The following is a 19,754-nucleotide window of genomic DNA, read 5'->3' on the forward strand; positions in this document are numbered from 1 at the left end:
CCAGGTAACTAACCCAGCGCACTGCCTGCCCTTCGCCCGTCACCTGCTCCGCTGCCCAGGAAGGCGGGCTCCGTGCCTTTCCAAGCCTACCCTGCAAGGGAGCGGAGTCTTTGGCCATCCGCCCTGGTTAGGAAGGGCGCATCTAAACCCAACTGGAGAAAAGCTCTTTTCGGGGAGCGGGGAAGGTCGTGGTGTTTTTCGCCAGAAGGCTGGGGCAAGTGTGGTGCCCACACCACGCCATGCCCTTTCCAGAAAAGGGACAAGGCATGGGAAATTAGGTTTCCTTTCTTCCATAGCAGTAGTGCTTATGTCCTAAAGAGCTGGAAGACACAGACGTCTGTACAAACAGGGTCCCACTGACCCCAAACTGTTCAGTGGGTATTGGAGTTAGGCCACCTTTTCAGACATGGCTCAAACCAGGGGTTGAGACTTCATAAGGAATAACATCGGTTACTTGTAAATACTAGAGTAGTAAAAGACCCATTTTGCAGATCATTTGGCCCAAACCCTGCTTTTACATAAAAGGAAACTGCCATGTTCACCTTCATTCCTTCAAAACTAGTTGAATATCTCGTATGTAGCAGATTTATATGCTAGGGCCTGAAAATACAAACCTCAGTAACAGAGGATCCTCACTCTCCACAGGAAGCACTTATTTTGGTAGTAAAACAGGGATTTTTTTTTTAAGTACAAAACTTTTTCAAGCTCACGCCAAAAATCAGTGCGAAAACTCACATCTTTCCATCCCTGTCCACGTCCTCCTCTCTCTCCGTTCCTCCCTATCCTAAAACATATACACTATATTTTTCAAATGTGCTTGCTTCCCCCTGGCTAGTACTCTAGCCACTTTTTTTTTTTTTTTTTTTTTTTGAGACGGAGTTTCAGTTGCCCAGGCTATAGTTCAATGGCACAGTCTTGGGTCACTGCAACCTCCACCTCCCGGATTCAAGCAATTATCCTGTCTCAGCCTCCTGAGTAGCTGGAATTACAGGCGCCTGTCACCATGACTGGCTAATTTTTGTATTTTTAGTAGAGACGGGGTTTCACCATGTTTGTTAGGCTGGTCTCGAACTCGTGACCTCAGGTGATCCACCACCCCCACCTCAGCCTCCCAAAGTGCTGGGATTACAGGCTTGAGCCACTTGAGCCCTCTAGCCATTTTTAAAAGAAAGTCCAGGCCAGGTGTGGTGGCTCATGCCTGTAATCCCAGCACTTTGGGAGGCCAAGGCAGGCAGATCACCTGAGTCCAGGAGTTTGAGACCAGCCTGGCCAACATGGTGAAATCCCACCTCTACTAAAGATACAAAAACTAGCTGGGCCATGGTAGTGAGTGCCTGCAGTCCCAGCTACTTAGGAGGCTGAGGCAGGAGAATCACTTGAACCTGAGAGACGGAGGTTGCAGTGAGCCAAGATCACACCACTGCACTCCAGCCTGGGCAACAAAGTGAGACTCTGTCTCAAAGAGAGAGAGAGAGAGAGACCAGAAAAGAAGCCACTGGAAAAAAAAAAAAAAGTCTGTCCCACCATTGCACTGGAAGTTCCAGCATCAGGTCCACATATCTGCATCTCTTTTCCAAAAATTATCTTTTTAAATGTCGTTTTCCTGGGAAGACCTGCAGAAATATATGCATGAAGCCTCACTGGGAAACACTAACCCAAAAGAAAACATCAGTCTAGGGTTAAGCACTAATAAAAAATATATTTTACTACAAAGAAAGCTACAAAACATTGATTTAAAAAATTGAAGAGGACACAAAAACATGGAAAGGCATCCCATGCTCATGGATTGGAATAATTAATATTATTAAAATGACCATACTACCCAAAGAAATCTACATATTCACTGTGATCCCTATCAAAATACCAATGATATTCTTCACAAAAATAGAAAAAAAATCCTAAAAATTGTATAAAACCACAAAAGACCCTGAATAGCCAAAGCAATCCTGAGCAAAAAGAACAAAGCTGGAGGCATCACACTACCTGACTTCAAAATATACTACAAAGCTATGATAACCAAAACAGCATGGTACTGACATAAAAAGAGACACATAAACCAATAGAACAGACTGGAGAACCCAGAAATAAACCCACACATTTACAGCCAACTGACTTCCAACAAACCACCAAGAAAATACATTGGGAAAGGACAGTCTTTACAATAAATGGTGCTGGGAAAACCAGATATCCATATGCAGAAGAATAAAACAAGATCTATCTCTCTCTCTCAGCATATACAAAAATCAACTGAAGATGTATTAAAGACTTAATCATAAGACCTAAAACTGTAAAACTACTGGAAGAAAACACTGGGGAAATGCTTCAGGACATTGGTCTGGACAAGGATTTTATGGCTAAGACCTTGAAAGCACAGGCCAAAAAAACAAAAATAAGCAAATGGAAATGTATTAAACTAAAAGGCTTCTGCACACCAAAGGAAACATCAACAGAATGAAAAGACAACCTGCAGAATGGGAGAAAATATTTGCAAACTATTCATCCGACAAGAGACTGATATCCAGAATATAGAAGGAACTCAACTCAACAGCAAAAGTAATAACAATACCGTTAAAAAGTGGGCAAAGGATCTGCATAAACATTTCTCAAAATAATACATACAGATAGCCAACAGGTATATGAAAACATGCTCAACATCATTTATCATCAGGAAAATACAAATCAAAACCACAGTGAGATATCATCTCAGTCCATATATAAGAGAAAAGGAAAGTCTTATACACTGTTGAGAATACAGATTAGTACTGCCCTTATAGAAAACAGTGTGGACGTTTCTCAAAAAACTAAAAACAGAACTACTATATGATCCAGCAATCCCACTACTGGGCATTTATTCAAAGGAAAGGAAATCAGTAATTAAAGAGATACCTGCACCCCCATGTTTATTGCAGCACTATTCACAATAGCCAAGATATGGATCAACCTAAGTGTCCATCAACAGTGCATGGATAAAGAAAATGTGTTATATATACACAATGGAATACTATTCAGCCATAAAAAAGAATGAAATCCTGTCACTTGCAGCAACATGGATGGAACTGAAGGTCATTGTGTTAAGTGAAATAAGCCAGACACAGAAAGACAAACATCACATGTTCTTACTCATATGTGAGAGCTGAAAAAGTTGATCTCATGGAAGCAGAGTGATAGTTACCAGAGCCTGTGAAGGGTGGGCTGGAGGATGAAGGGAGGTTAGCTAATGGATACAAAAATACAGTTAGAAGGAGTAAAATCTAGTGTTTGATAGCATAGTAGGGTGAGTATAATTAACAATTTATTGTATATTTCTTTTTTCTTGAGACAGGGTCTCAGTCTGTCACCCAGGCTGGAGTGCAGTGGTGCAATCACGGCTCACTGCAGCCTCGACCTCCTGGGCTCTAGCAATTCTCCTACCTCAGTCTCCTGAGTAACTAGGACTGTAGGCGTGCACCACCATGCCCAGCTAATTTTTTTATTTTTTATAGAGACAAGGTCTCGCTATGTTGCCCAGGCTAGCCCGCTCTTAGGGCTCATGTGATCCACCTGCCTCAGCCTCCTAAAGTGCTAGAATTACAGGCATGAGCCATCATGCCCAGCCTACTGTACATTTCAAAATACCTAGAAGATTTGAAATGTTCCCAAAACAAAGAAATGATAAATGTTTGAGATGATGGATGTGCCAGTTATTCTGGTTTGATCATTACACATTGTATACATGTATCAAAATATCACATATATCCCATAAATATGTACAATTAATATGTATCAATAAAAAATGTTCATACATTTTAGAATTTGCTTTAATAAAGGGATATATAAAACTTTCACCCCAAATAGTTTTATTTTTATTAAAAACAGAAGACAAAAAAACTCAAGAAATACCACTGATGATAAATATACTTTGGTATTATGGTCAACTAAAGGACTAAGGTCAGGAAGAGAAACAAAGCGGAAAAAAATCATGAAATTGTAAATACAAAAAGAAGGAAAGGAAAGGGGGAGACAGTGAAGAGAGATACTTAAGAAGAAGAAAAACAAAAAATGATGTCAACCTCAGTGATAGCCAGAGTAATATTTCCCTTTTGGAATCTAGAAAAATGGAACAGAGAAGAGGATCTTCTCCAGAAGGAAGAAGTTCTCACCTCTTCCCTAAGCTTTCTTTACACTACGTCTTGCATCCAACCTGCCAGGAGGGAACTAAAACAGCAGAAAACTTCAGAACGGAACGAGAGTGCAGAAAGGATAGGTAAATTAGGAGCAATAAAGACTAACTTCACTTGGGAATTTCCATTTCAAAATCTCACCACCTGGCTGGGCGTGGTAGCTCATGCATGCAATCCTAGCACTTTAGGAGGCTGAGGCAGGAGGATGACTTGAGCCCAGGAATTCCAGACCAGCCTGAGCAACATAATGAGACCCTGCTTCTATTTAAAATTTAAAAAGAAAAAAGGAATTTAAAAAAGGAAAGAAGACCAGGCACGGTGGCACATGCCTATAATCCCAGAACTTTGGGAGGCCAAGATGGGCAGATCACTTGAGGCCAAGAGTTCAAGACCAGCCTGGCCAACATGGCAAAACCCTGTCTCTACTAAAAATACAAAAATTAGCTGGGCGTGATGGCTCACACCTGTAATCCCAGCTACTCGGGAGGCTGAGGCACAAGAATTTCTTGGACCTGGGAGGCAGAAGTTGCAGTGAACTGAGTTTGTGCCACTGCACTCCTGCCTGGATGACAGAGCAAAACTGTCTTGAAAAGAAGGAGGAGGAGGAGGAAGAAGAAGAGGAAGAAGGAAGAAGAAGAAAAGAAATTTCACCACCTTTGTAGTTTCCATAGCTGTGATACCTTCTCAGGAAAACTGGAAGCCCGATGTTTATTCTCTTCCTACCTTTCTGGTTGTACTCGGGTTTCCCTGAGAATGGCCCACCATTCTAATAAAGGCTAGAAAGGGACATAACGCTGTGTGATAAACACCAAACCCTCCTTTACCCTGTGACTACTGTCAAAGGAAATGTGAGCTATAATAATCCCTAATATTCATGCAGTGGAGAGAAAAAGCTGCAAAGCTTTTTAAAGCACTTTTGTACCTATTATCTGATTTAAGCCTCATAGTAACTTTCTGAGGTAGGTTGGGAAGACATTTTTAATCTCCATTTTGCAGATGAGAAAATGGATGCAGAGACAGTGTGATTTGTCTCACTGAATACCAGATTCAGAACTGATCTTTATGACTCAACTAAGTATAATAAATTTGACATATTTATTAAGCACCAGATATGGCAGAGACAGGTAGAAAGTCTCACATCTGTGCCTATCAATCTATCAGCGAGACAATCAACATTTATTGATAGAACAGAGAGTATTTACTATAACCCTACCAGAGTACTAAGAGGAATTTTTCTTTAATACAAGATGTGTTTCTTTCAAGGAGTTTGAAGCCTCACTGGAAGAGACAAAACTAACACAACAAATACAAACAAATGAAAGACAATATATAATTAAGTGCTAAACTGTGTACTCTGGGTTAACTGCCGTGGGAGTTGAGAGAAGAGAGAAAATTCATGAGCCAGAGCTCAGCGAGGAAGGCTTGATGAGGGGGGCTGAGATGGCTGTTGACTGAGACTGGGTGGAACTGGGGAGGTAAAAGGACATGACAGAAAGGGAGGAGCCCCAGAGACTTGGCAACCAGGAAATAATGAATGAGGGATGGCAGGCTGGGTCAGAAGAAAGGGCAGCTCTGAAGGTCTCCAGTATGTAAGAGAGAAGCTGCTCAACAAAAGATGTGGGGCACAGCCAAACGAGACCCAACAGCAGTAATACCCAGGGCACAGGAGGAAAAAAAATGGCATTTGTAAAAATGTGTTAATATCTAAGGAATGCCAAGTACTGTTCTTTATTTCTACAAGTTTTTTCAGTAGAAGAAATAGTTATCAAACTTCAAAATAAACACAGATAAGAATTTAGAAACTAGAAGCACTCATGTCCCTTAAGGCTGACAGTAAACAAAAACTTTTTAGAAGGGAATATCTTTATACTTTTTTGTGGTTCAAAGCGTACATACTTGTTTTGGCTCCATGATGGCCGGAAAAGCCAGAGGGATCATATTTTCAGAAATAGTCAAGAGATATCAAGAGATAATCTTTTTTATTCTTTCTCATGGAATCCAATTACTCCCATTGCAGAGCTATTCTTTACGTTATGTTCCCCCCCCCCCCAGAAAATTGGTACTGAGGAGTGGAGCATTGCTATAAAGATACCTGAAAATGTGGATGTGACCTTGGAACTGAGTAATGGGCAGAGACTGGAAAAGTGTGGAAGGCTCAGAAGAAGACAGGAAGCTGTGGGAAAGTTTGGAACTTCCTAGAGACTGATTGAATGGTTATGACTAAAATGCTGATAGTGATATGGACAGTGAAGGCCAGGCTGATGAGGTCTCAGATGGAAATAAGGAACTTATTGGGAACTGAAGCAAAGGCTACTCTTGTTACATTTCAGCAAAGAGCTTGGTTGGATTGTGCCCCCGCCCTAGGGATCTGTGGAACTTTGAACTTGAGAGAGATAATTTAGGGTATCTGGCAGAAGGCATTTCTAAGCAACAAAGGGTTCAAGATATGGCCTGACTGCTTCTAACAGCTTATGTTCGTATATGTGAGCAAAGAAATGACCTGAAACTGGAACTTACATTTAAAAGGGAAGCAGAGTGTAAAAGTTTGAAAAATTTGCAGCCTGGCCATGTGGTAGAAAAGAAAAGCCCATTTTCAGGGGAGGAATTAAAGCAGGCTACAGAAATTTGCATTAGTAAAAAGGAGCCAAGTGCTAATACCTAAGACAATGGGGAGAAGGCCTCAAAAGCATTTCAGAGACCCTAATCACAGCCTCTCCCATCACAAACCCAGAGGCCTAGGAGGGAAGAAAGGTTTCCTGGGCCAGGCCCAAGGCCCTGCCACCCTGTGCAGCCTTGGGCCATTGCTCCCTGCATCCAAGCTGCTCTTGCTCCAGCCCTGGCTCAAAGGGGTCCAGGTACAGCTCAGATTGCTGCTTCAGAGGGTGCAAGCCACAAGACTTGTCTGCTTCCATGTGGTGTTAAGCCTACAGGTGTGCAGAGTGCAAGAGTTGAGGCTTGGGAGCCTCCACCTGGATTTCAGAGGATGTATGGAAAAGCCTAGACTCCAGGCAGAAGACTGCTGCAGGGGCAGAGCCCTCATGGAGAACCTCTACTAGGGGAGTGCAGAGTGGGAAATGTGGAGGTGAAGCCCCCACACAGAATCCCCACTGGGGCACTGCTTAGTGGAGCTATAAGAAGGGGGTCACCATCCTCCAGACCCCAGAATGGTAGATCCACCAACAGCTTACACCCTGCACCTGGAAGAAGCACAAGCACTCAGTGCCAGCCCATGAAAGCAGCCATGGGGGCTGAACTTTGCAAAGCCACAGGAATGGAGCTGCCCAAAGCCTTAGGAGCCCACTTCTTGCACCAGTGTGTACTGGATACAAGACATGGTGTCAAAGGAGATTAGTTTGGAGCTTTAAGATTTAATGACTGCCCTGCTAGGTTTCGGACTTGCATGGGGCCTGTAGCCCCTTTCTTTTGTCCAATTTCTCTTTTTTTGAATGGGTATATTTTCCCAATACCTATCTCTCCTTTGTATCTCAGAAGTAACTAACTTGTTTTTTATTTTATAGGCTCTTAGGTAGAAGAGACTAGCCTTGCTTCAAATGAGACTTTGAACATTGGACTTTTGAGTTAATACTGGAATGAATTAAGATTTTTCAGGGACTATTGGGAAGGCATGATGGGATTTTGCAAGGTGAGAAAGACATCAGATTTGAGAGGTGCTAGGGGCGAAATGATGTGGTTTGACTGTGTGTCCCCATCCAAATCTCATGCTTAATTACAATCCTCAGTGTTGGAAGTGGGGCCTGGTGGGAGATGATTGAATCATGGGGGTGGATCCTTCATGAATGGTTTAGCCCCTTCCACTCGTTGCTGTTCTCATGATGGTGAGTGAGTTCTCATGAGATCTGGTGGTTTAAAAGTGTGTGGCACCTCCCCACAACCCCTCTCAATCCTGCTTCTGCCATATAAGATGGCTGCTCCCACTTTGTCTTCCACCATGAGTAAAAGTTCCATGAGGCTTTCCCAGAAGCAGATGCTGCCTGTACAGCCTGCAAAACCATGAGCCTATTAAACCTCTTTTCTTTATAAATTACCCAGTCTCAGGCATTTCTTTTTTTTTTTTTTTGAGGTGGAGTCTCGCTCTGTCGCCCGGACTGGAGTGCAGTGGCCGGATCTCAACTCACTGCAAGCTCCGCCTCCCGGGTTTACGCCATTCTCCTGCCTCAGCCTCCCAAGTAGCTGGGACTACAGGCGCCTGCCACCTCGCCCGGCTAGTTTTTGTATTTTTAGTAGAGATGGGGTTTCACTGTGTTAGCCAGGATGGTCTCAATCTCCTGACCTCGTGATCCGCCCGTCTCGGCCTCCCAAAGTGCTGGGATTACAGGCGTGAGCCACCACGCCCGGCCTCAGGCATTTCTTTATAGCAGTGTGAGAATGGACTAATACAATCATGCTGTGCTTGCAGGTTTGTAGTCTAGGATCAATAGGCTCTACCATATAGCTGTCAACTTAAATATCAAAGAGATGCTCTCTAAAAGAAAATGTTTATGGCCAGGCACGGTGGCTCATGCCTGTAATGCTAGTGCTTTGGGAGGCCAAGGTGGGTGGATCATTTGAGCCCAGGAGTTGAAGACCAGCCTGGGCAGAATGGCAAAACCCTGTCTGTACAAAAAAATATACAAAAATTAGCTGGGTGTGGGGCATTGTGTCATGCACCTGTAGTCCTAGCTACTTGGGAACCTGAGGTAGGAGGATCGCTTGAGCCCAGGATGCTGAGGCTGCAGTAAGCCGTGTTGTGCCACTGCACTCAGGCTGAGCAGCAGAGGGAGACTCTGTCTCAAAAAAAAAAAAAAAAAGAAAAAAGAAAGAAAAGAAAATGTTGTTCATTTGGGAATAGGGCATTGCAATGGAAATATGTATGCCACAGTAAACTTGTGCATATTCATGGAGGTAAAGGAAGACAAAAATTTTTCAAGGAAAAATGAAGGTTACATAATTTTTTTGAAATGGTTATTTTTGGCGACAAGGATCAATAACAAGGGTGGCACCAGTTCAAGGTTAGACAAGCAGTTGCTGGGCAGATGCCTTTACAGAAGGTTGTGATGATATTTGTGCAAGTTTGCAGTTTTTGTAGTCTTTTGTTGTCAGGCATAAAAGTGTGAGAACCCTCTCTTCATAGCCTTCCTCAGCTCTATGTATCAGATTTTTTTTTTTAATGCAAGTGACTCCATTTTGATTCTGACAACTTTCACGTAGCCTAGGTGTGTAGTAGGCTGTACCATCTAGATTTGTGTAAGTACACTCTGTGATGTTCACACAACAATGAAGACACCCAACAATGCGTTTCTCAGAACGGACCCGTCAGACTGGTCTTGGACCCCTGACCTCATGATCCACCCGCCTCGGCCTCCCAAAGTGCTGGGATTACAGGTGTGAGCCACCGCACCCAGCCGACAATTAAATCTTACAAGCTACTGTCTCGGCCAGGCATGGTGGCCTGTAATCCCAGCACTTTGGGAGGCCAAGGTTGGTGGATTGCTCGAGCCCAGGAGTTCGAGACCAGCCTGGGAAACATAGTGAGTTCTCATCTTTACAAAAACTACAAAAATTAGCCAGGCATGGTGGTGTGCTCCTGTAGTCCCAGCCACTTGGGAGGCTGAGGTGGGAAGATCACTTGAGCCTGGGAGGTCAAGGCTACAGTGAGCTGAGATGGCACCACTGCACTCCAGCCTGGGTGACAAAGCAAGACCCTGTCTAAAACAAACAAACAAACAAATGACTGCCTACCATAAAACTAGTTTGGAATTTTGGTGAAGTTATATCTTACACCCACCCTCGTGTGCCTGTGTGTGTGTGCGTGTGTGTGCGTGTGTGTGTGCATGTGCACCCATGCAGATGTGTGATTATGTGCCCTCTTTCTTCCTATACCAACTGTGTCCTCTGAAGTCCAACAAACTGAGAAAGTGGCTGCTCTCAAGTAACAAAGAATTGTTCCCAGCAGCCCTGCTGCCCTCTTATGTAAAGTATCAGACAGTTCACTCCTCTCCGTGGAATTAAGCCTTTGGTATCCCTGGGAATGGCTGAGCAGAAATGTTAAAAACTTTCTGTGCACTGGTAAAGCCCAATCGTTAAGTGAGACAAACTGGAACCAAGAGTTCTCACTACTTGTTAACCTTGGGAAAGCAGCTTCCTGCTTTGTTTCCCAGAACAGGGTTTTGGATAATTATTATCACGACCACATCTTTTTATAGTGCTTTAAAAAATTGTCCATAATACTCAAATGTATCATTAGAGCTTTATTTTTAGACCTTTTTTATTTTTTAAAAGACTAAGAAAGAATTTTTCAGTTATTCAGCATTTTAGTCATCATAGAGTTGAAAGCAAGGATTATAATTGATGAAATTGATAGAACTCTGAAAATCAAATTTTCCGAAGCTGGTTATGTTTCTGAAAAATGGAATGTCCAGCAAATGAGTCAGGGTAGGCTAACTGCTGTAACAATCCCCAAATGTCAGTGGGTTAACATAATTCCGGTTTATTTCCTGCTCATGTCACCCCTGTAGAAAGGGTAGTTTTAGTCATATTCATTCAGCAACACCATCTGCTGGCTCCTCCATCCCCTAGGTCCTCAAAGTCCTCCACTAGATCTTCTGCATCTAGTGGTTAGAAAAAGAAAGTAAGTGGGAACTCAGAAGAGCTGGAAAGATGAGGGTTTATGGGGGGGTCAGGCTCAGAGGTGGCACAGATCACCTCTCTGCTTTCCATTGATTGGAAACCAGTCATATGGCAAATAAGGCTAGGAAATATCATCAAGCTGTGTACCCAAGAAGAAGTAAGAAGTTTAGGGAATATCTGGCCAGACTCTGCCATAATGACCATGAGAAAATTTCAGACCTAGGGTAGGCACTGTTGTTTTACTGCCAACATTCCCTTCACCAGATGATGGACATACCAGTGAGTGCTGTCTGCTAATGGTTCACAGCTGCTCCCTTCTTTGGACACTACCCTCAGCCAAACTAGTCACTTCAGGGAGGTTACACCTCCATCACCTCCCATGAAACAGCCCACAGGCAAGGACTGACTGACTCCCATACAAGGCCAGCTCCTTGACTCAAAGTGGGACCGACTCTGGTTCTGATCATGCTCCAGAATGGCCCGTGGGTTCAGGCTAAGGGAAGTCTCCAGCAGAGACCACTTCCTTGCCTAGCTCCCTCTCCAGCCCCGTCCTGCTTCCCTCACACCTCTTCTTCTGAGAGCACTTCCCCATCAAAGCACCAACACAAAATATCCCCATCTCAGTTTCTGTTCCCAAATAATCCAACCTGAGCCAGGATTTTATATCAGAAAGTAATACGATCCATATCTCACAAAAAAACATGTGCAGCACAAGCCAACCTGTAAATACTTAAGTGCTTTCAGTACAGTCTGTATAACATTGTGCTTAATAAACAAAGACTGCTACCCCAGCACTGCAAACAGGATCCTTTTACAGTGAATATAGATTGTGGTCTCATTCTTCATTTTTGTTTCCTACCCTATTCTACTTTGACCAAGTTGATGTGGCTACTGAGTCATCTGGGATTCGATTCTCTGCCTTGCAAGGCCACAAATGCATTTATCACTTCCTTGGGGGTGACACAACCCACAGGACAGTGCAGGTACATAAATCACAATTCCAGTTAACTGATTTACATCGACAGTGATGCCTGCTCTGTGAACTATAACTCTTGTACACATAGCATTCCTCTTCTTGCTACATAAGTTCTCTCTGGAAATAAATTTTAAATAAGAAAATTGCTTTGGCAAGTGACACTGGTGTAAAGAAAAAGAAAACTGCTTCTTAATACAGAACCATAGAAACAAACAAAGGAACTAAATGAGGACGATGAGGCCAGTACACCCTTTTTCACGGTTAAGGATATCTCCAAGTAGCATTTTGAAGACAAAGAGCATATCTTACTCATCTGATACTTAATAAATAATTGTTGATTTACTTTCTACCAAAAAGATGTATGCACTCACATGTTCATCGCAGCACCACTCACAGTAGCAAAGACATGGAATCAACCTCAGTGCCCATCAGTGGTGGATTGGGTAAAGAAAAAGTGGTACATATATACCATGAAATATGCAGCAACATGGATGAAGCTGGAGGCCATGATCCTGAGCGAATTAACACGGAATCAGAAAATCAAATATCACATGTTCTCACTTATAAGTAGGAGCTAAATCTTGGTACACATGAACATAAAGATGGGAACAATAGACACTAGGGACTCCAAAAGGAGGGGGAACCAGGGGTTGAAAAACTATCTATTGGGTACTATGTTCACTATCTGGGCGATGGGATCAATAGAAGCCCAAACCTCAGCTTCATGCAGCATACCCTGGCAACAAACCTGCACATGTACCCCCTGAAATTAAAATAGAAACTTAAATTTTTTAAAATGATGTCGATTTAAATCAAGTGAGGGACTCAGAATTACCTGGAAAATACTAGAAGCACAGTGGTAAAGTATCTGTCCGAGATTTCCCCTCATAAAAGGTTTATGTTTTCCTTTGCAACTAAATCCCCTCCTAGTTTAAACCTACTTTCATGACATGATTTCATTCCCAATTTCATGTCTTATTTCACATTTTTACTCTCATTTATTTAATTCTCTTCTCTAGGAGTTCCAGTCACTGAAAACTTAAATTTTTGTTTAGCTGCTTCCTGGTGACTTCTGAGCAAATACTATAATCTCATGAATAACAGTTTCCAAAGTGACAATGTAGATTTGGTTGTGTCTTGGAAATGCCTGCCTCTTCGTCTACTCTAATTTACATATTATAGCAGAATCTGGTGGAAAAGATTAATTTCATATTCAGGCAGCTGTCCAAGCAGTGTGAGTTCAAGGTGCCCAAGATGTGGAATTGTATTAGTCGTCTCTTGCTGCACAACAGCAGCTTGAACAACAAACATTGATTATCTGTTTCTGAGGGTCAGAAATTCAGGAGTGACTTAGCTGGGTGGCTCTGTTACTGGAAAGGGGTCCCTACCAGACCCCAAGAGAGGGTTCTTGGATCTTGTGCAAAAAAGCATTTGGGGCACATCTATAGAGTAAAGAGAAAGCAGGTTTATTAGAGAAGTAAAGAGACAAAAGAATGGCTACTTCCTAGGCAGAGCAGTGGCATGCGCTGCTTGACTGAGTATACTTATGGTTATTTCTTGATATATGCTAAATAAAGGGTAGATTATTCATAAGTTTTCCAAGAAAGGAGTGGGGAGTTCCCACTCCTGCTCCCCTCCCCCACCACTGCAACTAAGGGTTCCTCCCCCTTTTAGACCATATAGGGTAACTTCCGCATGTTGCCATGGCATTTATGAACTGTCATGGCACTGGTGGGAGTGTCTTTTAGCATGTTAATGCATTATAATTAACATAATGAGCAGTGAGGATGACCAGAGGTCACTTTCATCACCATCTTAGTTTTGGCAAATTTTGACCGGCTTCTTTACTGCATCCTGTTTTATCAGCAGGGTCTTTGTGACCTGTATCTTGTGCTGACCTCCTATCTCATCCTGTGACTTAGAATGCCTAACCTCCTGTGAATGCAGCCCAACAGGTCTCAACCTTATTTGACCCAGCCCCTATTCAAGATGGAGTCTCTCTGGCTCAAATGCCTCTGACAGCTTTGGCTCAGGGTCTCTCAGGAGTCTGCAATCAAGCTGTTGACCAGGGATGTAGTTATCTAAAGTACTGATTGAGGCTGAAGGAGCTATTTCCAAGACAGTTAACTCACATGGCTATTGGCAGGAGGCCTCAGTTCCTTCTTATGTGGGCCTCTTCACAGGATGCCTGAGTGGCCTCATGACATGGCAGCTGGCTTCCAAACCCAGAGCTAGTGATCTAAGAGAAAATGCTTCTGCAACCATATTGCTTTTTACGACCTAGTCTTAGAAGTGACACATGAAGAAATTTTATGGGTACATTTTAAACCATAACACTGATTCCTAACCTCTCTTGTTCTTCACAGAGTTTCTCTCATATTTGCAAAGTGCTTTTTAATATTATTTTGGGGTCAAATTAATGTCAATCTATTCATAAACTTAGAACAGACAGGATTTTTACAAATTCATGAGCATTTTTTATTTTATTAACTTTTTGCAGTAATTTGAGATTCACAGAAAATTGCAAAAATAATACAAAAAACCCCTGTGTACCTCTAACCCAGAATTTCCAAATGTTACCACATTTGTTTTATCAACAAACATTTATTATTTCTCTCTCTCTCTTTCTCTCTCTCTCTCACTCTCTCTCAACAATTGAAGTCTCTCTCACTCTCTCTCGACTGAGGCATGAGTCTCAATCATCTAGGTTTATTAAGCCACTTTAGAGCGCTTCTGGGAAAAACACCAGCCACAGACACATTGGCTGCTGTTTTTCTGAAGTTTTCAGGTTTTGTGTTTTTACATTTCCTCAAAGGGAGGACAGGTGTGTAGGAACAGGGGCAGGTAGGCAGTTAGACAAATACCATATTTCATATAAGATGAAGTGAATGTCTGAAAAGAGGAAGGGAGTAAAGGAAGAGTCAATTATGCAGACGTCTCTGGGTAGGCGGAGGAATGAGCCTTGTCTTTGTTCTGCACCTGGGAAGATAAGCTTGTGATGACATTATCAGTGCAGAATGGACCAGACTAGTTTTATGAGGTAGACCTAAAGTTACCATTGGCATGTCCTTCTTTCTGGGAGGTCAGCAAAGAATTTACTTATGAATAATCTGTGGAGGCCATCCTTCACAGATACGTGAGGCCTTTTACCTCTCCATGGGGATCTGACTGCTGCGTTAATGTTAGTAACAGCTATTCATTTGGGAGAGGGTGTTGCAATGACCTTTCCTGTTGCATAAGGAGGATCCTGAGATTTTTTAAATTTTCCTTTCCACTTTCCATCTATTTTCTTTTTCTGAGTCATTTGAGAATAAGTTGCAGACATAATACCCTTTTACCCCTGAGTACTTCAGTGTACATTTCCTAAACACAAGGATATTCTCTTGTATAATGACAATACGATTATCAAAATAAAAGAAGTCACTATCGTCTAATCTACAAATTTTATTCAATTTTTACCAATTGTCCCACTAATGTACTTTAAAGTAAAAGGGGGAAAAAAAACAAACTTTTTTTTCCTCAATCAGGATCCAGTCCAGGATACATTGCACTTAATGGTCATGCCTCCTTTAATCTGAAGCAGTTCATCAGTCTTTCTTTGTCTTTCATGACCTTGACATTCTTGATGTCTACAAGTCATTTATTATGTAGCGTTTATCACAGTTTGGGAGCAGATGGTATTCAATTTGCTTACAAACTTGCATCTTCATTCCTCTGTAAGCTTTGTAAATCTTCCTTAGACTCATAAAAATAAGCAGTCCTAAATATTTTTAAAGAATTGTTTTTGGCTGAGTGCAGCCGCTCACACCTGTAATCCCAGCACTTGGGGAGGCTGAGGTGAGTGGATCACGAGGTCAGGAGATCAACCCCATCCTGGCTAACACAGTGAAACTCCGTCTATACTAAAAAAAAAAAAAAAAAAAATTAGCCGGGCGAGGTGGCCAGGCCCCTATATACAGTCCCAGCTACTCCGGAGGCTGAGGCAGGAAAATGGCGTCAACCCGGGAGGCAGAGCTTGCCGTGAGCAGAGATGGCGCCACTGCACTCCAGCCTGGGCGACAGAGCGAGACTCCGTCTCAAAAAAAAAAAAAAAAAAAAGAATTGTTTTTTGAGACAGGGTCTCACTGTGTCACCCAGGCTGGAGTGCAGTGGCACGACGTTGGCTCACTGCAACCTCCACCTCCCAGGTTCAGGTGATCCTCCCACCTCAGCCTCCCTAGTAGCTGGGACTACAGGCATGTGCCACCACACTGGGCTAATTTTTTTATTTTTGGTAGGGATGGGGTTTCGCCATCTTGCCCAGGCTGCTGAGCTCAAGCGATCCTCCCACCTCAGCCTCCCAGAGTCCTGGGATTACAGGCATGTGCCACTGCGCCCAGCCTAAATAATTTTAGTCTATCAATGGCTTGTGAACTGATAATTTTGAGAATTGGTAAATAAAAGGAAATAATCAAACACTGACCTTGCCTTCCATATCAATCTTTACCACTGGAGAACCAAATATAGATGAGGTAGGTGAGTGGGGTTTCTCTTTTTTTTAATTTTTTTTTTAGAGACAAGGTTTTGCTCTGTTGCCCAGGCTGGAGTGCAGAGTCGTGATCATAGCTCCTTGTAATCGAAATCCTGGACTCAAGCATCCTCCAGCCTCAGCTCATGGAGCTGGGACTCCAGGTGGATGCCCCCTGGCCCCTAAATTTAATTTTAATTTTAAATTTTTATTTTAATTTAAATTTTTTCATAGATGCAGAAGCTCCGTATGTTGCCCAGGTTGGTCTCGAATTCCTGGCCTCAAGCAATTCTTCCACATTGGTCTCCCAAAGCACTGTGATTACAGGCGGGTTTGTCTTTATGTGTTTTAGCAACTAAGTACCAAAGGAATGACAGATTTAAAATATCACCATTTTGCAATTCCTAATGAATAAATAGATCCAAACATTGATCATCAATGGCTGCTAACATCTCAAAAGGAGTCATACATGTGCTTCTGGCCAGACACACCCAAAACTACTTATGAAGTACAACTGCCAAAAAAGCAAATCTGAATTTTAACAAGTCTCTCTAAATCAGCACTGTCCAATAGAAATACGATGCAAGCCACATATGTAATTTTACATCTTCTAGTGGCAACCATTTAAGGCAACTAAAAAGAAATATGTGAAATTAACTTTGATAATTACCTAACTCAAAATATCATCATATCAACATGAAATAAACATGAATTAATCAGTAATTAGATAGTTTACATTCCGTTGAAACCTGATGTGTATTTTACACTTATAGTCATGTCAATTTGGACTGGTCACATTTCAAGTGTTCAATAAACACATGGCGCCAGTGGCCACTGCATAAGACAGTGCAACTCTAGACAAAACCATCAAAGTGCAGGAAATACAGAAGGCAGAGAAACATGTTAGACACCGCCACAGAGAAGCAAACAGCCAAAGCAAACTGTGGGGTTCTCTACAAGACAATTTTATTTCTTTAACAAATAAATCACAAGTGGGGGAAAAGGAAACGGATGGGGAAATTCTACATGAGAAGAGATTTAAGATGCATGTAATCCAATCATGATCTGTGGATGTTGTTTGGACCCGGATTCAAACAAACTAACTTAAACAAATGTATGGCATTTCTAACACAAACGGAAATGTGAACACTGACTGGATATTTTGTGATAGTAAGTAATTATTATTTAATTCTTCAGGTGTGATCATAGTCTTGTTGTTATGTTTTTAAAAATGAGTTCTTATCTTTTAAAGATATGTTCTGAAGTATTATGGATGAAATTATACAGTGTTTCGGATTCATTTCAAAATTATTAGAGGCTTTCCATTTCTATTAAATATCCAGAAGAGGCATATCCGTAGGGAAAGAAAGCAGATTGGATGTTTGTGTTTCTTTGTTTGAAGACAGGATCTCACTCTAATGCCTGGGCTGGAGTGCACTGGTAAGATCATGGCTTACTGCAGCCTCGAACTCCTGGGTTCAAGTGATCCTCCCACCTCAGCTTTCCAAGTAGCTGGGACTATAGGCGTGCACCAGCATGCCTGTTTAATTTTTGTAAAAGAAAAAATTTTGTAGAGACAGGGTCTTGCCATGTTGCCCAGGCGGGTCTCAAGTGCTCTTCCTGCCTTGGCCTCCCAAAGTACTGGGATTACAGGTGCGAGCCAGCATGCTGGGCCTGAAAGCAGATTGTTACCAGGTCTGGGAGGAGCGGGGAATGGAGAGTGATTGCTCAGTAGGTATGTAGTTTCCTTTCAGAGTAATGAAAATGTTCTAGAATTAGATAGTGGTGATGGTTGCACAAGATTGTGAATTACTAAATGTCACTTAATGTACACTGGTGAAATGCTGAAAATGGTTAATTTTATGTTAGGTGAATGTTACCATAATAGAAAATTGTTTAAATGATATGATTGAAAGATAAAAACTATAAGGAGCAGAGGAGAAGAACATGTGGGTTATGGACGAAACATTGAGTTTGAGCTGATAATTGTTGAAGGTGGGTGATAGGTACCCAGGGGTTCATTCTACTATTCTCTTCATTTCTGTATATATCTAAAATTTCCAATAGTAAAAAAATTAAAAATAAAATCTGTTAACCATGAGGGACACTTGAATATTAACTGAGTATTCAATTATGTTAAAGAACATTGTTTATTTTTAAAGTGTAATAATGTCATAGTGTTTATGAAAAAGAAACCCTTGGCCGGGTCTGGTGGCTCACGCCTGTAATCCCAGCACTGTGGGAGGCTGAGGCGGGCTGATCATGAGGTCAGGAGATCAATCTCATCCTGGCCAACATGGTGACACCCCGTCTCTACTAAAAATACAAAAAAATTAGCCGGGCGTGGTGGCGGCACGCCTGTAGTCCCAGCTACTTGGGAAGCTGAAGCAGGAGAATTGCTTGAACCTGGGAGACAGAGGCTGCAGTGAGCCGAGATTGTGCCACTGCACTCCAGCCTGGGTGACAGAGCGAGGCTCTGTCTCAAAAAAAGAAAAAGAAACCCTTACCATTTGCCAATGCATTCTGTATTATTTATGGGTGAAATGACATGATATCTTGAATTTGCATTAAAATACTCAAGCACAAAAGAAAAAAGCAGGAAGGGGATAGTTCGAAAGACAATTTTGAGAGTACTGACCACTGTTTTAGCTGAGTGATAGGTACAAGGAGGAGTATTATATCAATCTCTCAATTTTTTTCTGTTTGAAATTTTTTGTAACAAAACATTTCAAAAATATATCAACCCCTTCTTCACAATAGCAAAGACATGGAACCAACCCAAATGCCCATCAATGATAGACTGGATAAAGAAAATGTGGCACATATACACCGTGGAATACTATGCAGCCATAAAAAAGGATGAGTTCATGTCCTTTTCAGGGACATGGATGACGCTGGAAACCATCATTCTCAGGACACAAGAACAGAAGACCAAACACTGCATGTTCTCACTCATAAGTGGGAGTTGAACAATGAGAACACATGGACACAGGGAGGGGAACATCACACACCAGGGCCTTTTGGGGGATGGGGGGGCTAGGGGAGGGATAGCATTAGGAGAAATACCTAATGTAGATGACGGGTTATTGGGTGCAGCAAACCACCATGGCACGTGTATAGCTATGCACGTGCGCCTGCATGTTCTGCACATGTATCCCAGAACTTAAAGTATGAAATATATATATATATATATAAACTCTTATCAGCAATCCCTTTGCATCCCCATTTGTTCATTCCAATATGTAAGCCCTCAATGCAACTCTGGTATCTAAGTGCTTTTGAATGTTAACATTAAACAGAAATTTGAAACAAAAGAACAATATTAAGGCATGCCTTTCTCTTTAAAAATAGTGAAATACCTGGCAACTAGTCCAATTTTTTTGTTGTTTTAGAATGAGGCTTCATGAGAAAGTTCAGCACATCTGGATGACAACGGCTGCTTTCCTTTCACACGGGAAGAAATAGAAGTGTATGTTCATTTTGA

This window comes from Colobus angolensis, unplaced genomic scaffold (assembly GCF_000951035.1).
Source record: "Colobus angolensis palliatus isolate OR3802 unplaced genomic scaffold, Cang.pa_1.0 Scaffold188, whole genome shotgun sequence".
Taxonomy (NCBI): domain Eukaryota; kingdom Metazoa; phylum Chordata; class Mammalia; order Primates; family Cercopithecidae; genus Colobus; species Colobus angolensis.